The 12,525-nt window shown below is 37.0% G+C and overlaps 1 protein-coding gene across 4 annotated transcripts in view; it reads left to right on the forward strand.

The window, feature by feature from the left end:
* SOX6 (SRY-box transcription factor 6) overlaps positions 1 to 12,525 on the forward strand; it is a 369,248-nt gene that overhangs the window by 46,532 nt on the left and 310,191 nt on the right. For all 4 annotated transcript variants that reach the window (XM_026793117.2, XM_014266735.3, XM_074543379.1 and 1 more), the window contains exon 2: positions 8,191 to 8,261. The gene's annotated coding sequence lies outside the window, so the exon portion shown is untranslated. The remainder of the gene's footprint in view (positions 1 to 8,190; positions 8,262 to 12,525) is intronic.

The following is a 12,525-nucleotide window of genomic DNA, read 5'->3' on the forward strand; positions in this document are numbered from 1 at the left end:
TATCTTGCAGAGGTGAATTTTGCAGAAAAAATAGGAAGTCCAAATCTTTAGATTATAGGCAACAAGTATTTGTCAAAAATTTCAATTCAGATTTTGACAGAGATGTCATAAGTGAAAAATCCAGGGAAACTAGGGCTACACCTGGTAAAGTCTCCAAAATGTGAAGTGTTGCCAAACTGATAGTTTTACCATTGAAGGGAAATTTCTGTTTCAAAGTGTACTCTTTCCTTAATTAGCCTAATTTTTTCTTGCTTTTTTAACTAGTCTCTCTTTAAGTAGTCATCCTTTAGGAGGCCAAAAGGTTTTTATTTTGAGGGCTTGATGAGATAATGTGATTCATATATTTTTTTTTTGTATGATCTATTTGTCCAGCAGGCAAGAGTTAATTATCTTCAGGGCTGATAATTGTAGATAATCACAAATAAAAGGGTCCTTTGGGCAGAATACAAAGCAATATCCTTGCTGGGGCACATACTTGGGAACAGTTTTCCCACAGAGGATGCACCTGTAAGGTGGAATCCTAACTGAATGGATCCTGGAAGAAAGAAATTTTACCAACTTATTTTTCTAAAGTACAATGAAAATTAGAGCACCTGATTTTCCTCTTCTCTGATTATAGTGTCGGGATAAATGAATTTCAAAAATGGGAGCTGAGAGAGGAAGTTAGAGTACGAGTAACTGGAAAAACAGATTTTAGCTATAATTATTATGTTTCAGGGTTTCAGGGAAGAAAACTCTGAGATATGTAGTAAGGAGGTTTTGTCCCTCAGGGAATCCAGGGAAGTAGACCTGAAGGCAGACATTCTTAAGGCCTTCTAATTGATTTTTATGTCCTACTTAACTAGCTTTGAAAACTCTTAGCTTCAGTTACATGGCACTCTCCAACAGAGAACCCCAATATTTTGTCTGGATTAATATTAATTTCAATGGGAACAAATGGCACAACTATATTGTAATATTACAAAATAGATGGTCAGAAAAATTGCTAGTTTGTGCCCCGCTGACATCTACTTTTTATCTTTTCCCTTTTTCCATTCTGTTTTCCTCCTTTTTTATAAAATGTAATTGAAACCAGCAATCTCTCCAATCTTTTTTTTTGTTTATTTTTTTGTTTGCTTTGTTTTGTTGTTGTTTTTGTTTAAGTACACCACAGGGCAGGTTGAACCTCCAATTGTCAGGGAAACATCAAATCCACGTGCTATATGGGATAATTATGCTGGAATTTTAAATATGGAGATGTGTTCACATGCACTAGTATTATTGTTGATATCTCTAAAATATCAGCTCAACATTTCGGCTATCTTACCATTTTTAACTCTTTAAAAATTCTTTTCAGAATTACCACTCCCCCTGCCCCCCTCATATATATAGATAATATATAATATATCTTTGCTCAAGGGCTTTAGTTTCCTGTTACTATTCCAAGCCTTGTCTATGCATATGTAGGTGTTACACTATAAAAAAAAATTGTACCAAGGAGTTTGCATCTGGTAAATGTAGCTCAAGCATAGCTGAGTAGGTGGTTAAGTCAAAGTGCAGTGAAAGAATCTGATGAAGATTTATCCTAAACTCTTTGTGTGGCCTGAGTGAGACGGCATCAGGCGCTGAGGGATGCTAAGTAACTCAAAGCCTACCAAGTTATCTAAGTTTCAACTCTACATGTTCTCAACTCTACATAATTCTTGATGCTTCGTCGAGCAAGGAAAATGCAGTCATGGAATTTGTTTTTATTTTCCTTTCCAGAAAGACCTTTTCTTTTTGCTCAGAAGAGGTCACCAGTTATATATAAAATATAAAAAATATGTATAGGTAATAGATACAAAAAAATAGAGGATAAACAGATAGCTGTAAATATAGGCAGTTGATTTGCATCACAAATCAATGCAATTCCATTCTGTTGCGTAACTGAATTTCAGTTTGGTCCAATCCAGAGCTCATGAAGCTAATTAAAGAAAATTAACTGCATGGTGAATTACAGTTTGAATAATATTTTATACTCTTTATAAAATAAAGAGTATGACTGTTGTTTTCAGTCATATGACTGAACTGAAAGAGCATATCCTCTTTTAAACATAGTAAGTCAATTTTTCGGCAAAATAATTTTAAACATTGGTCTGCATATGAAAGGGAAGGGAACCTGATGCATTATGTATTCAAAAGATAACTGGAGCCAAAAACTCCTGAAAGTATTGTTAATTTTAGTACAATTTGGCAAGAAAAATTGCATCCAAGTAGTAAGCTAACATTTCCTGGTATGTGTATTGTTGCATAAAGGTAGTATTATATAAAGAACCAAAATGTTATTATTTTGTGTTAAAGTTGCATCCAGAGAACCCTTATGAGACTGGATTACAGTCGTGCCAGGAGACCCTGCTGTTGTTGCAAGTCCCTGTACACCCATAGGAAGAGATTAAAAAGATATCATTGCACCTGGTGAGAGGATAGTTGAGGCCCAGGGGGGGAGAGAGAGAGAGAGAAGAGGAAAAAAAAAGGCCAAATATTGTAATGCGGGTCAATGCCAACACCATCCTTTTTAGTCTTTGTGTGATTTCCACTGGGGTGTGACAAAAGTGACTCCCTGCACACTTGTGTCACTTCCAGGCCAGGTCCTCTGCAGCCCACAACTTCTCCAGGTGTGGAGGGTATCTCTGGAAGTGCAGTTTGGATCAGCTGTAAAGCTCTCTCTGTACTTGTTGCATCCTTCCAAGAGCACCATCCTTCTAACACCAAGGGTTTCTTGTGTTTGGAATCCCGCTCATACTTCTTGCAATGCTGTAACTTTTCAGTCAGGGCTTAACTGACCTGGCAGTGCCTTCAGCACATGGATGGGCACATGGAGATGCTGCAGAGACAGGCCTGTTGTGAAAGCTCCCTTTGTTTCCTTGCACGCAGTGCCGTGGATCAGGAACGCCCGGGCCTGTGGCTGTGAAAGCGCCGTGCAGCTCGCCGGCAGTTCAGAGGTGCTTTTTGTGTCCCAGCACACCGTGTGAGTGGCAGTGGGCTGCTGCAGGAACTCCAGGGAAATTTGAGTCCCTTGATGTGGGAGCAGGCAGCCAGCAGCGTTTACCACCTTTCCCCGGGCAACAGAGGAGGCTTGTGCTGTCTGCAGCCGATGAGTTATAACTGGAGTTCCTCCTCTCCCCTCGGCCTTCCAAGCAGCGTGGTGTATGTCTTGTGGTTCTTATCTGCACGAAAGTATGCACACAGAGCTTATCAGATCTGGAACGCTAGCACCCTGCCTTTTATATGAAGCAATAAATGCATATTTAGGTATTGCTTTCATCTGCACGGTGAATTAGATGTTTTTGGTGTTTTCAAGTGTAATTTTAGTGGTAGATGTAATAATACATTTAAATTAGTTGTTGGAGATATGAAATACCTTTTTTCGTGAAAATCTCTTTTAGGCTTCACAATGTAGCTGATGCTACTTTATGAAGTGATTCTACCTATATTTTGTATTCTTTACTTATGTCCTGTAGTGATTGGGTGCTTTACAGATCTGCAAGCAGACAGCAGATAAACCTTCCTGAACTGCCTGTTGAAGACATTTACACAATAACACAATTATTTGTTAAAGAGGAGATGATAAGGAGACTTTATAGCCAATTATATAATGTAACATTGCCAGGTAATGTGCCACTACTGAGTGATACCCTTTTGGGAAAGACAGGGAACCACTGTCTGTGCAGTTTGGCAAAAGTGGTGATGTTTATGGGGTTCCTTTTTTAAAGAGGTAGTTTACAGAAACACCATCGCTGTATGTGTTTGTTGACATGTTTTTTGTAGGCAGATGTGAGGTTGCTCTAAACTGGAAGTCATGTAGTTTACGTAAGTGCTAACCAGAGCTAAACTGGATTAGAGTGGGTTTGTGGCCAGTCATCTCCAAGTGTGGGCAGAGTGAGCTCATATCTCCCTGCAAAGCTGTGGAGATGCAGCCTATTTTAGGTACTTCTTTTGAGCCTCATTTCTGTAATAATGACATCACAGCTTCTGGGGTGTGGAATTGTAAAGCACCACTGCTACAGAGGGAAGAAATACTAGCTCCTTTTTGTGTATTAGGAACTGGGAAGCACAAGGCAACTTCTGATGAAGGTTGAGCAGAAAACCTGTAACAAAAGCAGCAGCTGAGTACAGAGTTTTGGAGAGCGATTTTCACACTGTATGTGCTGTGGTGTGGCTCTTACCTCCCTGTGATGCAATGTGTGTTTTAAAATGACCACTTGTGGAACAGGTGGTGTGCTCTGATTCCTTCTTTCATGGATCACTGCAATCTCTGTTAGGGAGTACAAAAATCCAAATGAAAATCACCGCAGAGGGACTACTTTAAAATGCAAAGTGATAGGAAACAATGTTGTGGTTACTTAGGTTTGGTTGGGTTTTTTGGTTTTTTGTTTGCTTATTGGTTTGGGTTTCTTTTTTTTTTTTTTTTTTTTGACTATGCAAAGAATGAAGAAGAGCAAAGATTTTGAGAAAGAAGCCAGCAAAGGCAATAAAATACAATCCCTGAATGTTTGAACAGGGGTGAAACAAAGGGAAGCTAGCAGGAATATGCTGGTAGTGGATAATTACTGCATTTGCTTTCCTGTTTCAAAATGATCACATATGAAGAATGTTCTGTGTGTAAGTAAAATATTTTTCATTGAACCATCTTGAATAAATATCCTTTACCTGAATAAAGGAAGATTTTTTAGAAATCCAGTTCAAAGGTTTTCATTACAATCAGCCTACTGCCCCCTTCATTTTTGTGATTGTGTCTAGACACACATCATTAATGATGCTTTAATTGTGAAATATTGCACATTTAAGGGTGTGAAATTGCTGTGTGATTCAGGCCCTAAATGTGTAGTTTCATTTCTATATTATTCCTTTTTCTCATTTCACATTATGCTATAATTCTGAAAATAGTTTTTTAACAGTTTTTAAATTATACATATTCTAGTCCCAGCAGCCCACAATGATAGGCCACATTCTCAAATGATATAACATGATGCCATGCTTTTTACTAAATGACTGCTTCCATTTTTTGCTTCCAGGCTTCCTTCACACTCACTGGTGACTGTGCACAGAAAATACAGGCTACCTGTAGAGGCTCTGTCTTAGAAGAAATAGAATATTTTAATTAAGGATTTTTTAAAATTAGTAATTTTTTTTTCTCCTTATCAAAACTGATGAATTTTTTTACTGAAGACTGAGACCTATGGGAATTATTAAGGGTGAAAAGATGACTATTTTATAACTTATATTTGGCTTTTTATGGAATTTTTTTTGGTTCCTAACTCATAGGGTAAACAGGGTCCTCCTGTAATTTAGTGATGTTCATAATCCTTTTTATTTCCAGTGCTGGTGTCAATATATGCTTGCAAGACAAGCCAAGGCTTAGCTGTTTGAAAATGGAGTTATTTTGAAGGATTCTGTTAAATTGTTGGATGACTGTGTATTATTCTTAGGTCAATGAGAAGTGGTTACCTTTAGTAATTCTTTAGCAAAGGTGCCTGAAATCAGAGTGTAAGTTGCGCTTACGGTTTTATTTCCCCCCTTTCATATTGGCATTGGGAGAGTAAGTTTTTAATAAGGATGGTAGCAATCTTCTAAACATGCAGAAATTGCAGGTATTCGGAATCTTTTGAAAGCATTTTAGCTGCAAAATATCTGAGTGAAATTTCTGATGGAATTTGTATCAATTAAAACTACAGAATACTTTAAAGACAATTTTGTCTTTGTATATGTTTATACAACAGATCTTCACCCGTATGGTCTCTTGGAGTTCAACTTAAGACTTTTTAAGTGAAAATGTAAATGGTTTGAGCTAATAGAATAATTTTTTATTAATGTTGTGGTGTTAGTATTTCATGGACAGAAAGTTTCCTTTTTCTTTTCTTCTTTTTTATGTGGATAAGAAACTACGGTTTATTTTCAGTTTAAGAGAAAGTACTTGGACATCTAAAAATAATAAAAGTGATGACAACTGTAGAATAGAGGAATACAGGTGTAAGAGAAGAAAAAGTATTTAGCAACCACTCAGTCTAATTAGGTCATATGGCTCATGTGTCTGTATGTTAGCTATATTTTCTTTCTTTCGGGCGGAGGACTTTGCAAGGTAAAATGAGTCCAGGCATAAGAAACCGGTATTTTCTTCCATGTAAACTCTAGATACCTCATACCTGAAATGTCACTGTGAATAACTTTCTGGTAGATTAGCCTCTTTTCAGCATTCTCCTTGCACTCTGCTGTGTTGGTAGACCATGAGTGTTACTGAACCCTTCCTGGACTGCATTATTTTATTAAATTTTTAAGCAAAAGTGGTTGAAGGAAAAGTTGGTTTTGTTCAGGCTGCTGAATGCAACAGACGCCTCGGCTCTGATGAGTCCATTTTGAACAGACCAGGCTCTTCAGGGCTGGGCTTTTTTCCCCCACGCTGCCCAGCTCCATAATGGATAAGCCTGCAGCTGATTCGCAGTTCTGGGGTGTTATCTGAGCCACAAGCCCACACTGGCTTGGGATCACTGGCTTCAGCCAGCCCTCTTCAGCCTTCTCCCTCACTGGCACTGTAAGAATTGAGGCTTCACATACCTATTGTTCTGCAGGATTTTTTACCAACCTGAACTTTCTCTCTGGTAGATTACCAGAGTGCTAAAGCTAAATTTAAAATGTTGTATGTTTAACCTTTCCCCCTAATTGCTTGCCCAGAATAAAGGTTTGGTGCTTTGTTCCTAAATTCTCAACATGAGGTGGTGTGCATTAAAGTGTATTTATACTTTCAGATTAATTAACTCTGACCTTATGAACCACTGTCCTTGTTTAATTGGTGGCTCCAAAGCACACTAATGGCATAAATCAGCTGATAATGAGATTCAGACTTGCTTTTAAAATATATAATAACAACACTGCATTGATAGAGCAAATGAGATTTATTGACTCTCTGTTGGTATTACAGGAGAGAAGACACAATTAAATGTGTACTTTCAGGATGGGGGAGGGCTTGGTTGGAATGAATAATATGCACTTCAGGGTGGGTGTATGAAATAAGGAGGATATTCTGCATCAAGATAAGTTTGGTATTCTCTCCTTGTCTCTAGGCACTGTGCAGTACTGGCTGGTGCACTTTAGGATACAGAAATGTTGTGGGAAGGTGTTTCTTAAAGATTACTGGGGGCTAAGAAAAATGACAATTTCATCTTTAAATATAGTTACATGTTTTTAAACTGAGCTTACACCCACTGTTTTATGAACTGCAAATTAATCAGATAGCTCCCAGAGAACAAAAAGGTTTTGACCTAAACTAGTTGCCCAGGCTCCATTACTATTTTCAGTTTAATGTTACCCATATCCATCCTCACATTTTGGAAAGAAAACAAGGGCTGTGCAACAAAGTTTCTTTGTTTTGCTAAGAACTAAAAATGTGCTGTATGTAGACCAAACAATAAAAATAAACTACTGAACTACCTTCTAATGCATGGGGGTTCTGGAGAGAGGAAACCATGGATATTTAGAGGCATAAAGTGAGTCATTGTGCTAGTTAAAGAATTTTATAAGGCGAGCTCTGTGGGTTTGAGTTGCATCTGTTACCTTTCCAACTAGAACTGAGGGGTATGCAGGAAAAAGAATGTTGGATTTAATCATGCCTTGTAGTGACTGCATTGTACTTAGGCTAAGCTTCTGACTGGAATCTAGACCATAAGAGAACAAAATCGTTAGTCTTTCTTCTTTGTGTAAGTTTTGCCTTAGATGGGCTCCAATTAAATGACCTAAACAATAATTTTACACCAGGTAAGCTGCAAAATGCTGTTAACAAACTACTTAAATTAAAAAAAAAAAGTAATATGTGTTCTGTAACACTTGAGAACATAAAAAAAGAAAAATCTCCAAGCCAGAAACCCCCTCACAGTTATTTTCCTTATTAAAAGATAACCATGCTTGCATTTATGACAGCTCTTAGAAGCCATAATGGACTGGGTTGCTATGGTGTGAGATGCAGAACAATGAAATAATTGTTTCTCTTGGTATTGGCTTCCTGGAAACAAATTCTGTGTAAATTACTTGGCTGAAAGTGTGACAACAGTCTTGTGTTCTGTTTCATGCGGTTCATGGTTAAAAATGGTAACTATTTCATAACAATAAAAAAACAACATTTATCAGCTCTGGACTTTCTTTTGTTTCAACTTTTTTTTTTTTTTCCTTTCATATTTTCAGGTCAGTTTCATGAATTCAAAAGCAACTTACCAGTGATTTCTGGGAGCTGGGGCTGATTTTCTTGTGTATTTGTAAGTATTTATTCTTTTCCTTGTTATGTGCATCTTTCTAGTACTCTTTTGACATGGGGAATGGAAGAAATTTTGAAATTTCACTGTTGTATTGCAGTTTTAGCATGTTCATTTAGCAAGAGTTTGACCTCACTACTTTTAAACTTTTGGTAGATTTCTTTTTGCTACCAACTTTTGCTTCTGCTGTTCAGAGGAGCTACAAATACTGAATTAACAGTAAATATTATTATTTCAAACTTTATTTTGGTTTTTGTAATAATAACAATGATGGGAGAACAGCTTACAGTAACACATCAATGATGGCACTTGCCAACGACGCCACTGCATCGTGTTTTTGCAATGAAAATAATTTCTAGAAAAGAACTGGGGCTGTAACTCAAGACAGACAGGACTTTTAGGGAAAATGCTATGTGTGTTATTGAGGAAGCACTAGGATGATCAGCATCTGCTGAACTAGGAGTGCATTTTAATATCCCTTGGAGAAATCTGGCCTTTATGATTTCAGCAAAACTGTGGTCATTGAGCCTCAGCTCAGGAACGCGTTTCAGAGTATGCCCAAGTTCAGATACATCAAATGGGGCTACACCTAAACAGAAATGCTTTGAGAAAGGGAAAGCCAGAGAGAGGATCAGGAGGAAAATAGTTATTCATAAAACAAATAGAAAGCTTTCAGAATTGCTGTTTGGGATGGTCCTCAGCTTTAGTCAAATATAATAATGAAAATCTAATGGGCTCTAGACTTGACATGATATAAATTATTGCAATACCTCACATATGATGATAAATAAAACCAATCTATGCAGCTTGTTCTCTTAAGTCACAAATATAGTTTATGAATAAATATTTATTCAATCATTTGTGGAAAAAGATGTCCACAAAACTGCATTCATCAGGGAAAAAATATGGCTGGTTCTCCTCTCAATATGGAAATGTGTTCAATTTGTACTAACCCTTCCTCTTTACAAATGTTCATTTTCACATATGGTGTTGCTATTCTATTTGCACTTTCCTTCATTTACAGGTCAGCATTTTTTAATGAACATTCTCAGTCAGAGATAAAGAAAATATTATCAAATAAGATAAGCAGTTTAAAAACAAATATTACCATTGAAAAATTGTTCTGAGAAGGCAATATAAAGTGATTACTGAATTGAGAGTGAGGAATTTGTTATTTTCTTTCTGGCTTTGCTACTGCTTATTTTTTTTTAAGCAATCAGTTTCTTTTCTTAATTTTCCTCTTTTATAAATGGAAATAGTAATATATTAATCCATACAAAGAGAAGCTCTTTATACCTCAATATAGAGCACACTCTCCAAGGAAAAGTAATATTTCCAAAGAATAAATTCAGTGGTCGTTTCATGGTGAAATTTTTGTGTACCAAGCTAATTGGGTGGGAAGTTGTAAGTACTGTTCTGTTCATGTTCAGGTAGTATTACAAACACAGAAAGGGCTTTAGCAATTATATTTTGGGCTGCTGGTCTGAGTCCTGCTCTTCTCGACTGACATCCACAAAGAGCTGCAGTAAAGTGATGTAAAAAAGTACTTTGAAAAGCATCCTTGTGTTTAGGTCAATCCAGTAAGTACCTAAACTTCCAGGAGAGGTATGGGCAGCTTTGATTCCACCCCTGCACGCTGGCTGTTAGCCCAGCTGAGACACCTGGCACATTGTGGCCACGAGAGCTGGGACGTGTTTCAGCAGCCTGAGCAGCAAAGCTGAGGTGGTGGCTGCGTGAAAGGATGAGCCACAGCCTGGCCTGTCACTGGTGTCCTCTGCAGCCCAGACCTCAGCCACAGTGACATGAGTACTGGGAGAAGCCAGCACCGTGCTGGCTGTTCTTCTCTGCTGAAATGAGTCATTCCAGTGTTTAGCACCATATATCTAGAAACATATGCTAACCTTAAGTTCACATAAACTGAAAATAAAATGAAATGTAGGAGGTACAACTGATGGATTCAGCCCTGTGTTCCTCACATACTGAGAAAAACATTGAAGTACAGCTTCTGCAGTAATACAGGCTTAGATCTTAAATAATCTCTTATTGTACCTTTCCAAACTTACAAATACTCTGTCCATGATTTAGGCAGATACAGATTCTTATTATTCAGTAACAGGACTATGTACAGTGTCATAAATGAGATGGATAAAATAGACTAATAGGCCAGGCTGTGACCTGAGATACCTTTCCATTTAAAGACTTGATTTCTGCAAATACTATAATAATAAATACTTATGTATGTGAGGTGACCATGGAAGCTGATGGACTCAGGATCAGGGCCTGATCCAGAGTCCATCCAGGCCCTAAGCAAAGGAGGAGATGAGAATTTTGGGGGCTGGCATGGAAGGCAAGAAGTTTGCTTGTATAAGGGGTTTTGAGAATAAATTCTAAGCAGTATTTAAAAAATGCAAATGAGGAGTGTATACCTTTTTCATGTTATGCTGTAATATTTGGGCATGTTTTCATGGCGTGTTTGTTTGATCTGTACTCCAAAGGGAAGGAGTGCAGATCAGTGCTGGGAAGATTGATCTTTGAAACTCTGCAGATTTTTTATGGGAATAGAGCAAGATCAGCTAAATGCTGCTATAGGTCTGTACCAAAGCTATTTCAACCAGGGGCTATAATAACTTTTTCCTCAAATTTTTGAAAGTTTTGTCATAGATGCATTCTGCTGTAACATGTAATTACTTGGATCATCCAGTTCAGGCAACTTTGGGATTTTTTGGTCATATTTGGCTAGTTTTGTTCAGGGGAAAACAGGATTGATGATTCATACAAAAGTAAATTTCATGGAAAATGTGACATTTGTGCTTTTGTTTTATGCCCACAGAGTAATTGTCCTAACTAAAGGTTACCTTTTTTTCAAGAATGTGGTTTTAACGTGGTTTAATTTATTTAATTGTTCTTCTCAAGTAGGTTTGTCCAGTAGTAAACTGCAATAGTTATTTAAAGATATAAATGGCAAAATAAATATAATTTAATAACACAGCATTTTAACCCAATTTTGCTTGTACATCAGCAATTAGATACATCTTGTTACTAGCAGTTCAGTTTCTGTGTAAACATTTTATTGTGGCTTGGCTACAATGTGAAAACACAGAGTGAGAAAAATAAAACCTGAAATGAGGGGTGTTAAAGCCAATGAAACTTCCGTGTCTTGAGCTCTATAGAGAAAAACCTGTGTTGAAGGCATGGCAAAAAATATAATTTTATTTGGGAATGAAACCAAATTTCTTTGAAAACAAACAACAGGATTTCTATTTTAAGAAGGTTTGAGAACAGAACCAGAAGCACTTAGGGAACACACACATGCACACACGTTATGACACAACAAAACTGACATTGTGGGTAGGTAAATTTTATCTTTTCAAACACTTACTCTAATCAGCATATTAAAAGAAGTATGCTTTTCTTCAAACTCAATATTTGATATTTTTCCCCAGTCTTATTTTTAAGGCAACATTTATACTCTTTTTTGTTTAATTTAGAGTGCTTCTATTTACACCATGGAGCATCTGACCAAATGGATTTGTGCTTTGTATTTCTACCAGCTTATTTAAAAGGAGAAAAATTATTTAATTGTGACTGTTTGTATAACAATTCAAAGAAAGCACAGCCTCTTTGGAGCACATGAAGACATATGTCTTTGGTACTATTACCTTATGGGTTTAATTGATAACATGTGATGTTCTACTGGATTACAGTTAATATATTTGGGAAAATATTTGCTCTCTACTTTCCACAGAAACAATATACAGAACCCAAGTCTGAAAAAGCTGGTCTCCATTTTTCTTTTCACAAGACAGGGTGTTAATCAGCATTTTGATCAAGGAGATGTTTGCCAGCTTATCATGTACCTCTTTCTACAAAGGGCTGTTTCAAAGTTTCTATTAAGACAACAAAGTTCCTATTAAGACAGTGGTGCCTAACTAGAATCTCTCTTGCTGCAGCATCCACACCTTTTTTGGCACGTGTGTGCTGCAGGTACCAGAGGCCTTTATTTTCTGCATCCTTTCCAGCTGACACTGTGACACGCTAGTGTAAAATAATCTTTTTAAAACATAATTTAACTAGACCCTCAGAAATTTGAAGCTCTTTTTTCCTGGGTTTATTTTATAAATGGTGAATATAAAATCGATTTCTTGTGGAACCCTGTCTTGTTGTTTTTATGTAAGCGTTGCAACACACAAAATTTCTAGTAAGAAACAAATTTCCAGTATATAACATGTGGTGTAAATAAATAAAAAAGAAGACACCGCCTTGAAGA

The sequence above is a fragment of the Zonotrichia albicollis genome, chromosome 6 (assembly GCF_047830755.1).
Source record: "Zonotrichia albicollis isolate bZonAlb1 chromosome 6, bZonAlb1.hap1, whole genome shotgun sequence".
Taxonomy (NCBI): domain Eukaryota; kingdom Metazoa; phylum Chordata; class Aves; order Passeriformes; family Passerellidae; genus Zonotrichia; species Zonotrichia albicollis.